Source organism: Myripristis murdjan, chromosome 5, assembly GCF_902150065.1.
Source record: "Myripristis murdjan chromosome 5, fMyrMur1.1, whole genome shotgun sequence".
Classification (NCBI taxonomy): Eukaryota; Metazoa; Chordata; class Actinopteri; order Holocentriformes; family Holocentridae; genus Myripristis; species Myripristis murdjan.
In genome coordinates, this window is record NC_043984.1 from 24,770,198 (window position 1) to 24,780,468 (window position 10,271).

Here is a 10,271-nt window from a genome sequence, read left to right on the forward strand (position 1 = left end):
CAGACCAAAGTGAGATTCATAGCACGTTTGAACTGTAAATGGAAAAAATGTATCATTGTAAACACATTTCAAACATGCTTAAACCCAAAAGCTTAGGTGTCACAACGTATAATTCACAAATTTGTATAAATATCTTGTGATTCCCATACTTTGTAATGGACAAATTTGCCTGAAGAAATTGAACCTTTTTTTTTTTTTTTTTTTAATGTTGAGTAACTATATGATGAAGTGCTAATGGCTCATTAGAATATTAGTTTGATTGTTCCAAAAATGCTGCTGCTGGCTGACTTGGAAAGCCCAAGAGAGTTTGCCAAATACAAGCGTATAGAGAAGCCTCTGCCAGCGATACCACCTGTGCCTTGTACCTTGCCAAATTCAGTAATAGTAAATGGGCACCTTTTTATTTAATCTGCACCTAGGAGACCACAAATCCCATTCTTAAGTTTTCTCTGAGATAACAACCCTTTTGTTTTTATTTAAATTAACATTAGCAATAACTAAATTTTTCATATTCCCCTTATGTCCCTAAGGACATTTTCTTCTAATTTCATTTTACCTTTCATTCAGGTAGGCTTGCACACATGCCATCCACATGTACACTCAAGGCCTTACGCATAGCTTGCACCAGTATGGGCCATTTTCCTCACAAAGAAATAACAGCAGTGGCTGTCATTATGTCTGAGAGAGAAATAACTTAAAAGGAGCCATCATCCCCAAAAGACATCCCATTTGAAAGCATCCCAAAGCACTTATTTGTCGCCTAATGTTTTTTCCTGGTGCAGCAATTTCATGTGGGCAATCCTGATCATTCCACCCATCCCGCAATACTAATTATTTCTGTTTTCTGTCTTTGTCAGCTGCCTTCCAGCCTTCAAAGGGATATCTGTCCTAAGAGCGCGTTGTTATGGAAGCAGTTCATATGACAGGCCTTAAGGGCAAGAGCTGGCGTCTTGAAATGTAAACGCTGGACGGCCCTGTATCCTTGTGTTGGATCAAACTGGTGAACTGAAGAGAGAGGTGGCTGGTCATTGCACTTCTAAACCCCAAAGAGTGCATTGTTAGAACAAAAGCAGATGGAGTGGTTGGAGAAAAGGAAGGCAACAACAGGATAGAAGAAGGAGCAGCCATAACAGATAATGTGTGAGGGTTTGTCTCTAATAGACCACCATGTCAGCAAGTCTATGTATCATTGTCAGGAGAAGCTAACTCCAAAATACTTAAACCTACTGTGACTCCATATACAATACGTAAGAAGTCCTTAAGATAGGTAGTGCAGTGACCCGTTGGCAATGCAACAACAATGCCTTTGACTAAGCTTTCATTTGGGCTCCCCTCAAAATAGCTCTCAATGCCTCCTTCAACTCCCACCTCTGTGTTGAATGTGTTGAACCACTGAAATAATTTGTTATTTCACCATACTCTGCGCTGGGATGTGAGCCGGAAGTCATTGTTTTGTCTGACAGGCAGCTTTGCTTGTTCTGTGTAACAACACCACCCCCTCTAACAGCACCCCCCACAACCTCCCCCGCGTCCCTCCTCCCGTCTGCAGCAGAAGCCCTTTGTAATTACATCCACAGCGTTCCCCTCTCCCCTACGCTTGATATCAGCGCTGACATCCTCGAGCACAGCCCCTCCTCCCTCTCCGCTTACTGGAGAGCTCTCTCACGAGCAGCGTGCAGTCCTGTCTTGTCTTCAGTCCGGTGTGTAGTGAGGCAGAAAGGATAGAGAAGGAGAGCGAGCGAGACGAAAAAGGGGAAAGACCGCGGTAGACGTCTGGAGAGGGAACTATTATCAGTGTGAACAGTATCTCCACAACGGATGACAGCGGACGACTGACTCATATAGTGGGATATTTGTTTAGAACACAAACTGCTGGCTGAGTCTGCGGGGTAAGTGAGAAACTTACAGGAAAGATAGTATACAGGCACAATGTAGGAATCTCTGAAATCTCTCAGCATCTTGGTGATCTAAAAGTTAACATACACTCACTCTACACACAGCATTTACCAGTGGTTTTGCAGCCAAGTAAATCAGTGTTATTAGGAAGATGTTTTTCCACAACACTGGAATAGCTTTGCTTCTTGGGAATGAAGTATAATTAGATGATGATATTCTCTGTCACTCATATGAGCCCTTCAGCTATGAGTTTTGCTTGCTCGGACTCTCAGAGGCACCCTCAATTGTTTTCATGAATAATATTCCTCATTTACCACCTAAGAGCCAAAGGGCAGGGACATTATGCTCCTCTCCACCTGGGAAGTGAGGTACTGCACCAAAGCCGGATCAAATGCACTATGGCTTTTGTCAAATCCACCTGGCATATTCTGCATACAGCCAAGTTTGCATGATAAATCTCCAACCATGAGATTCTGACAGATCTGTTTGCGCTTTCTCTCTCTCTCTCTCTCTCTCTCTCTCTCACACACACACACACACACACACACACACACACACAAACACAAACAAACCGGTGCACTGACACAAAACCATATGCACACTCACAGGTTCCCCATGCAGTTTGCCAGAATCTATTTCCTGACATCTTGCGAATCATCTGATGTCTATGTGTACTAAAACAGCTCTGACAATTTCAAATAGGAGATGTGTGTGTGTGTGTGTGTGTGTGTGTGTGTGTGTGTGTGTCAGAGTGCTTTCACTCACATGTGCATGTTTGTGTGTGTTGCCAAGCAATGCATTCTAGTGGGGTTACCCAACAACTCAGGACAGTGCCAGGTGGACTATTTAGTATTAGATAGCAGCATGTAATCCAGAGAAAGAAACAGAGATAAATAACTAGGGAGAGAGAGGGGGAGAGAGAAAGAAAGAAAGAAAGAAAGAAAGAAAGAGAAAGACAGAGAGAGAGAGAGAAAGAAAGAGAGAGAGAGAGAGAGAGAGAGAGAGAGAGAGAGAGAGAGGGAGAGTGAATAATTCATTCAGGTTATATGCTTATGATTCACTAAGGTTGTGGAGGAGTTGGAGTGGTTTCTCATGGGGAGTGGCTGCACTCAAGCTATTAACCAGGCTTTGAGAACGCAGAACAAAATTTCTGAATCAAGAACTAGGGCACACCCATATCATGCATTCACAGATAAGGGAAGTCTTGCAAATTGAAGAGTAAAATGTAAGAGTAAATGTAAATGTTTTCAATAAACCCCCATTAACCCTAAAATGCACAATGTATTGGATACCATTTGAATGCACAACATGGGTCCAAATGGACCCATATTTATTTCCTATTAAATCTGATGCATAGTTGAGGTTTTCTTTGTTACTTTGTTTTAAATTAATTAATCTACTCATTTGATATTTAAGGTAATCGATAATTATTTTGACTTTGATGATCACAAATCATGACATTTATTTTTATTTTCTTAGGTTTTGCATAATGGACCTCACCTGTATTCAAAATGAATACGGGTCCTTACTCTGTGCTGTCACATTTGGGGTAGTGATACAAAATTGATTTTTATGTAAAATGTAAGAAAGGAAAAAAAAATGTTAACATCTGCGATAATTAAAAACAATTTAATTAAATATTACCATAAATATCAAAACAAGAGACCCTCAGTTATGAATCAGATTTCATTGGAAATGAATGCTGATCCATTTGGACTCATGCTGTGTATTTTAGGGGTAATTATACAAAAACACCTTTTATTCTTGAAGTGAAAACCTCATAAACCTTCAATCATAAAATACAAATAAATTGGGGATGTCCTAAAATGCTAAATGATAAAATAAATTTATTTAAAAATTACTGCAAACAACAACTCACCCAGGTCCATTTGGACCCATGCTATACACTCTAGGATTACAACATGAAAGCCACAGTAAAAATAATCCACATCACAATGAAATCTCAACTCACCTAATCGAATTTGACTTTTATATTTTTTCTCCTGTTATTGTTACAATATCACAGCATAAACATTATCTAATCATTCTCACAATTAGTAATGGTGTTTCCGCTTGGTAATTTCCATCTTGTATGAAAGGGAAAATCCAATTAGTCACAAATGATTCAGCAAAATAGAAGAAAACTAATTAGCTAATTCACAGAATGAATTAGCTAATGCCATTTGTAGCTTTAATGTGGACATTCTTATGAATTCAAAAAGCCATGCTGGTGAATTAATAACTGGGGAACACATTTTAAGTGTCAGCATTCTCAACATTGTTATCTCCTGATATTACAAATGTTATTCTCATTTACTGATATTGTGCATCTGTATCACTGATATTAATTTGAAAGCCTATGGAGGCAGATCAGCACACCAAGTATGTAGTGTCTGTATGAGCGTTTGCAAGATTGGGGCAGTGCACATAAAAAGATTGTCTTGCAGTATCTACTGTAATTTGATATAGATACAGATTCATAGACATAATAAATGAACTTGCCACTCATACACCAGATCCTATGTAAGATCAGAATGTAAAAGTAAGCACCGAATGGTTTCCCCTCATCATCAGCTCAGCTACTCACACCAGGTCAGAGCAGTTGGTGTTGGTCCTGGTAGGGAACTTTAACATTAACAAAGTTGTTTCGAAATGATTATTATTACTATTTATCAATTTGTTACTAATTGTCCTATTTGTTTTGCTCTTGCAGACATTGGAAGACCTTTGTTGTGGCTGTGAACTGTCCAAGTGTTATGGTAGCAGTGCAGACTACTTTGGAATGAGCCACAAAGCTAATCTGAATAGCTGAATGGTGGTATTTTACCCAAAAGAAGCCAGAGAGAGGAAAACAGATCCTTTGGAGGTACTGTCATACATATCTGCAGTGAGAGGTACAAACAGACATCGCTGCTGTATTCCTTGGCTCATCTAACACTCGGGGAGACAGCAATAAACAATGAGCACAGCACCAAGGAACTCTCCCCTCTTGGAGTTACAATGCATATTGATTTTCTGCCTCGCTCTGCACAGGGAGTTAATACAATGAAACAACAGTGATCCATCTATAGACGCACGGAATTATAATTACATGGGTTCAAGTTTCACTTGAGTATTGAAGCACAGGTGATGCTCAAAGTCATCCTCATTTCCCATTAATGGACTGGGACATCATGGAACCAGCATAAAATTTAGCATTCAAGTTGACTAAAGCTGGACTCTCTGCATTCAGTCTCCATTATGGAATCAGAAGAAGGCATGACAGGGCTATCCACAGCTGCGCTGGTGGCCATAGCATGCAACACATTTGTTGCCATCCTCCTCCTGCTCCTCTTTCTTATCCTCTACAGAGCCTGCAAGGTGCCTTCTAGCCAAGAGAGGCTGCCGGTGCTTGCTCCTAATGTGGGACAAACCCAGCAGAGGAACGAGCACAAGTATCTGTTGACCTCCTGACTGGAGAAGGATGATTTAAATCTAGCAAGCAGCAAAGGCCTCCAAGCAACCCTCAGGAAAAGAGGGGGAGAGAGAGGACTGAATGCGAGTAATGATCATGCTTGTCCTTCATAGTTCATAGTAAATTCAGCTGTAGATCTAAATGGTAGAGTAAGCAGGTGTAATGTCAGAAATTGCTGTGCCTAACAAAGGTAGCAAAGAAAATTACAGTGACATGAGGCGACTACTTCTGTACGGCCATCACCTTCCCATTTGATCCAGTGCATGAGGGAATGAAAATGTGAATGTACACTTTTAATACAAACATAAGCTAAGCAACTGGACATGGCCACATGGATGAATGAGAGTCAATTATGGAGACAGGGAGAACTGAATGTTCAGTACGCAGCTAAGCTCAGCTGGCCTGTTGTTGAAGGTTTCTAAATTTACCATCTCATTGTATAAAAAAGAAAGAATCAGCCTATTTCAGAGAACAGCAACTTCAGTCTGTGTGTATAACTGTCACTCATAAATAGACTTGATCTGTGAGCAGGGGTGGAATTTTGTTTTCACAGGTGGGGTGGAGGGGTGGGGGCACAGTTAGTACAGTTAGCAAATGATTTCCAAAAAATAAAAATACTTGAATGAATATTTTGAGTGGAGAAGCACAGTGGTGGACTGACCGTGCTCAATTGAAATGACATGTAAAAAAATAATACAGCAATTCAACAATGGTATAATGGCGATATTCCATGGCCTCTTATACAGTCTTGCTTCATTGTGTAATTTATAATTCTCACCTCTCCACTTTCTACATGCTGTCCCTGCTCCCTGTCTAACACCTGCTGGGGTGGCTGCTGTTCCTGCTTAGTTACAGACACAATACATTATTAAAAGAAATAGATAGATAGATAGATAGATAGATAGATAGATAAAACTACTTTCAGGGTTTATGTTTCTGGTAATTGATGGTAACATTTTAACAGTGTAGCAGTGCATTTCCCTCTCTCACAGGAAAGCCAGTGAGAGAGGGAGAAACAGAGATCTAAGCACACAGCTTTCACAGCAACAATCAATCGCCAGGCTGAGCTTCCCAAGTGCAGAATGATCACCAATACTGTTTATATATGTCGCTAGCTGGCTAGCTAAATACAAATAAAAACGCTCTTAGTTCCCTGCACAATTAATGTTAGTGAACTGGGAATTAATGTGTCTCACTCTCACACTCTTTTTTTCAAAAAATTTCTTGTCTTCCATCTTCTGTACTTTGGGGGGTTTGAACATCGCTAACATTTCTGCTGAGCTGTTGGTTCGTTGTTTGAATCGGTTTGAATTAAAGTGCAAGAGGAAAGGGGAAGGGGAGTTGGAACTGGGACAGGGAGCATGAGCGGACGGTGATTCTGTGTGGTCCTAGTGTGTGCAGTTTTCTTCCTTTTTTTTTTACATATAAAAAGTGGAGGTGTCCACTACTGCCCCCTCAGTATATGCAGAGGAAAATCCCCCTCCCTCCCCAAACCTTCCTTCCCACCCCATAAATTACGCCTCTGTCTGTGAGCCATAGTGCCTTTCTGAGGGTGTTACATAAGGACTAGAGAGGCTTTGCTGAGCTTTGTGTCCTCTTGAATACAGCCCTCAGTCTGGCATCTGCTTGTGGCTGCCAAGGATGGCCCACTCACACTGCAGTCAATGGGAGAACTCTCGCACAGGGCTTTAAAAGTCCCATAACATTACATTTTGGGGATGATAAAGTGGTAGCTTCACTACAAAAACACCCATGAAGATCTGTCATGTAACTGAAACTTCTGACTGAACAATGCATGGTTACATACAAGTTATATCCAAACAATCATGATAAACTTTACAATGTGTTGTTTAAATTTTACAATTCAGGCATTTAGCCGATGCTCTTGTGACTAACACTGAGTAACCAGGTAGAGTTTCACACAAAATAACTGTTGCATTAGGATATGTGGCTGTTTTCAGAAAAATCCACTGTAAAACACTTTAGCACCATTAAAAAAAAAACTATTAGTATTTCTAGTATCGTATTTCTGGGCCAGTTTTATTGGGGGTAGACAACATGAAGTTGTGTTATAGTTCCAGCACAAAAATGGAACTTGACCGTAGAAAAAAACAGCCGTGTTATACATAGTAAAAGTCAAGTTTTGGCATCATTCCCTCAGAATTAAAGTGCAAGGGCTTCTTTGTAGACTCACCATTTTGTACAAAAATCATACAGGGAAGACATCCAGTGTAGAAGAGGCAGGCGTATGCCAGTTTCTCCTTTGACAGTAGCCTAAAGTGTCTGTCTATAATACAATGTGGTCACAAGACATGATGCATTTTGGTAAAGAGGCTCGCTTTCCTCTCAACACAAAATGAACACCTTACCATTTAATGTAACAAGTTCAGACATGTTCTCTGGGGGTTGTTGAAAATCATTTTATGAAATGTAGGAAATCATTAACTGAAGTAGACAAGGCAGGCTGAACGAATGTGAGTACAAAAAGGCAAATTACAACACATAATCAAAAAATAATCTCTGGAATACACTGAACATCACATATTTATGATAATAAAAAGTGTAGGAGTGTCTGGGGATTGCATTTTCCTTAATGGATGCGCTGTAGTATCTAAATTTTGACTTTTGGGTAATAGAAACTCTTTCTAAACACTAGATCATGCTAACTTTGCCCAGCCCTGGAGTATGCTTACTGCTGGTGCAGAATTATGATAATTGCTACAGCTATATCGCAACTACTATCCAGAGGCCACAGTCATTTGTTATATAGTGTGTCCATAAGAAAAAAATGTGATTAAGCATTCCCTCTGGCTAAACTTGTGGAGATGAAGTAATGAATCACAGTTAAGGGGAGAGTGCTGCATGTGTGCATGGTGAGATATCACAGGCAATGCTCTAATAAAGAGAGAGAGGGAACCCAGGACAGTGGCAGTGTTTGATTCCAGTAAAGCAATATAGTACAGGTTGCCACTTTATGGAAGGACAAGATCATTATAGTGGGGTGGCATAGCTAAACTATCGTTCATTTTGTGATAAAAGCACCAAATTTGGTAGATGTGTTGGTGGATATATTTCAAACAGATCTGGATATTGGGCCATCACAAAAGCGCCCCCTAGTGGCCATAGCAGGCATTTGATTTGTTAAAATGAATAAAAATATAAAAATGATTCATTAAAATGTTTTAAAAATGTAAATACACATTAAATTAAGAAAAAATACAGTTATACACACTCAGTTTCTCAAACACTTTCGGCCCCCCCCACCCCCACCCCCCCCACCACAACCACCACTGCAAGCCAGCTAGCCAACGAGCTGGCTAGCATATAGTCAGGACTGAAAATTGAAAAAAGTCCCTTAGAAAACAACATGGTAGGCATTTTTGAGGAAAAGCACTTTATCTGTTGTTTCTGTATGATTATTTAATGCTGAATCCATTTCTGCCGTATGCCAAGCTGTAAAAGTTACAATTTAGTCATAATTATTGATTAATTAGCATAATTATTGATTAGTCGCCCAAAGTCAGAAATGGCTATCAGTTTCCTATTTGTCAATATTCTATATATGATTGTTTGGTATCATTGTAAAGGGGACCTTCTCAGCTTTCATTTAAGCCCATGGGTGTCTCTTTCTGACAAACACAGAGGTCACATGACCTCCTTAAACCATAAATTACACACATTTTCCCACATTTTTCGCCTAAACTACTGTATATAGTTTCTTTTATCGCAGTGGGATCAAGGGATATCAAGGACCCAAAAGACAACATCCACAATACCTAATGGACTTTGAGGATTCAGGAAATGTATGATATACCCATACTATTTCTTTGTGAGAGGTTATTGTGAGCCTTAAAATAGCAGTAATCGACTCAGGCCCATTCACCTCCATTCATTCTCCAGCATTACGTAAAAACGACCTCACCAATTGTTTACTGTAGATATAATGATATTATTACTAATACAAATGTAATAATAATCAAAGGCCAGGTAGACATTTTTCATCAATTTAATTAATTAGTAAAAAGTAACTGAACGTGGCCACTAATTATTACAAATATGGATGATAATGATTGGATCAAAACAGTAGTGCATTACAATTTTTTTGTGATCACATTTTTTTTTCTTCTTCAGTGCATTACATATTCATGCAAAGGTCACTTGACTTTCGGCACTGACAAGATGCAGTGCATGGGTTTGGCATCCAGTTGTGCAGCCACAGGTCACTAGCTCCTCACAGGCATCTGGAACTGCAGGCAGTGACATGAGTTCAGGAACAAGTGCATTGTCCTCCATCTTCCATCCCATATTTTCAGGGGGTGGGAGCACCGGGTACTGCAAGTGGGCCTGCCTTCAGACCAAAGTCTGGAAGTGAACACGCTGGATGTGAAAGTTCAGAGCATCTCTGGTGGGTGGCAGTCTCTCTATGGTCATGCTCTTGACAAACATGCCCAAACGGACTTCACTGATGTTGTTTGTGTTGACTGCACCATATAATTTGCAGAAGAACACTTCTACATCCATGATGGTGGAGTCATTCACCTCCGGACCTTCACCAAGCCCATTGAGTAGATCACTGGGCTGCCTAAACACATTCCAGCAGGTCTTGTCAGTGCTGAAAGTCAAGTGACTTTTGCATGAATATGTAATGCACTGAAGAAGAAAAAATGTGATCACAAAAAAATTGTAATGCACTGCTGTTTTGATCCAATCATTATCATCCATATTTGTAATAATTAGTGGCCACGTTCAGTTAATTTTTACTAATTAATTAAATTGATGAAAAATGTCTACCTTGCCTTTGATTATTATTACATTTGTATTAGTAATAATATCATTATATCCACAGTAAACAATTGGTGAGGTCATTTTTATGTAATGCTGGAGAATGAATGGAGGTGAATGGGCCTGAGTCAGTTATTGC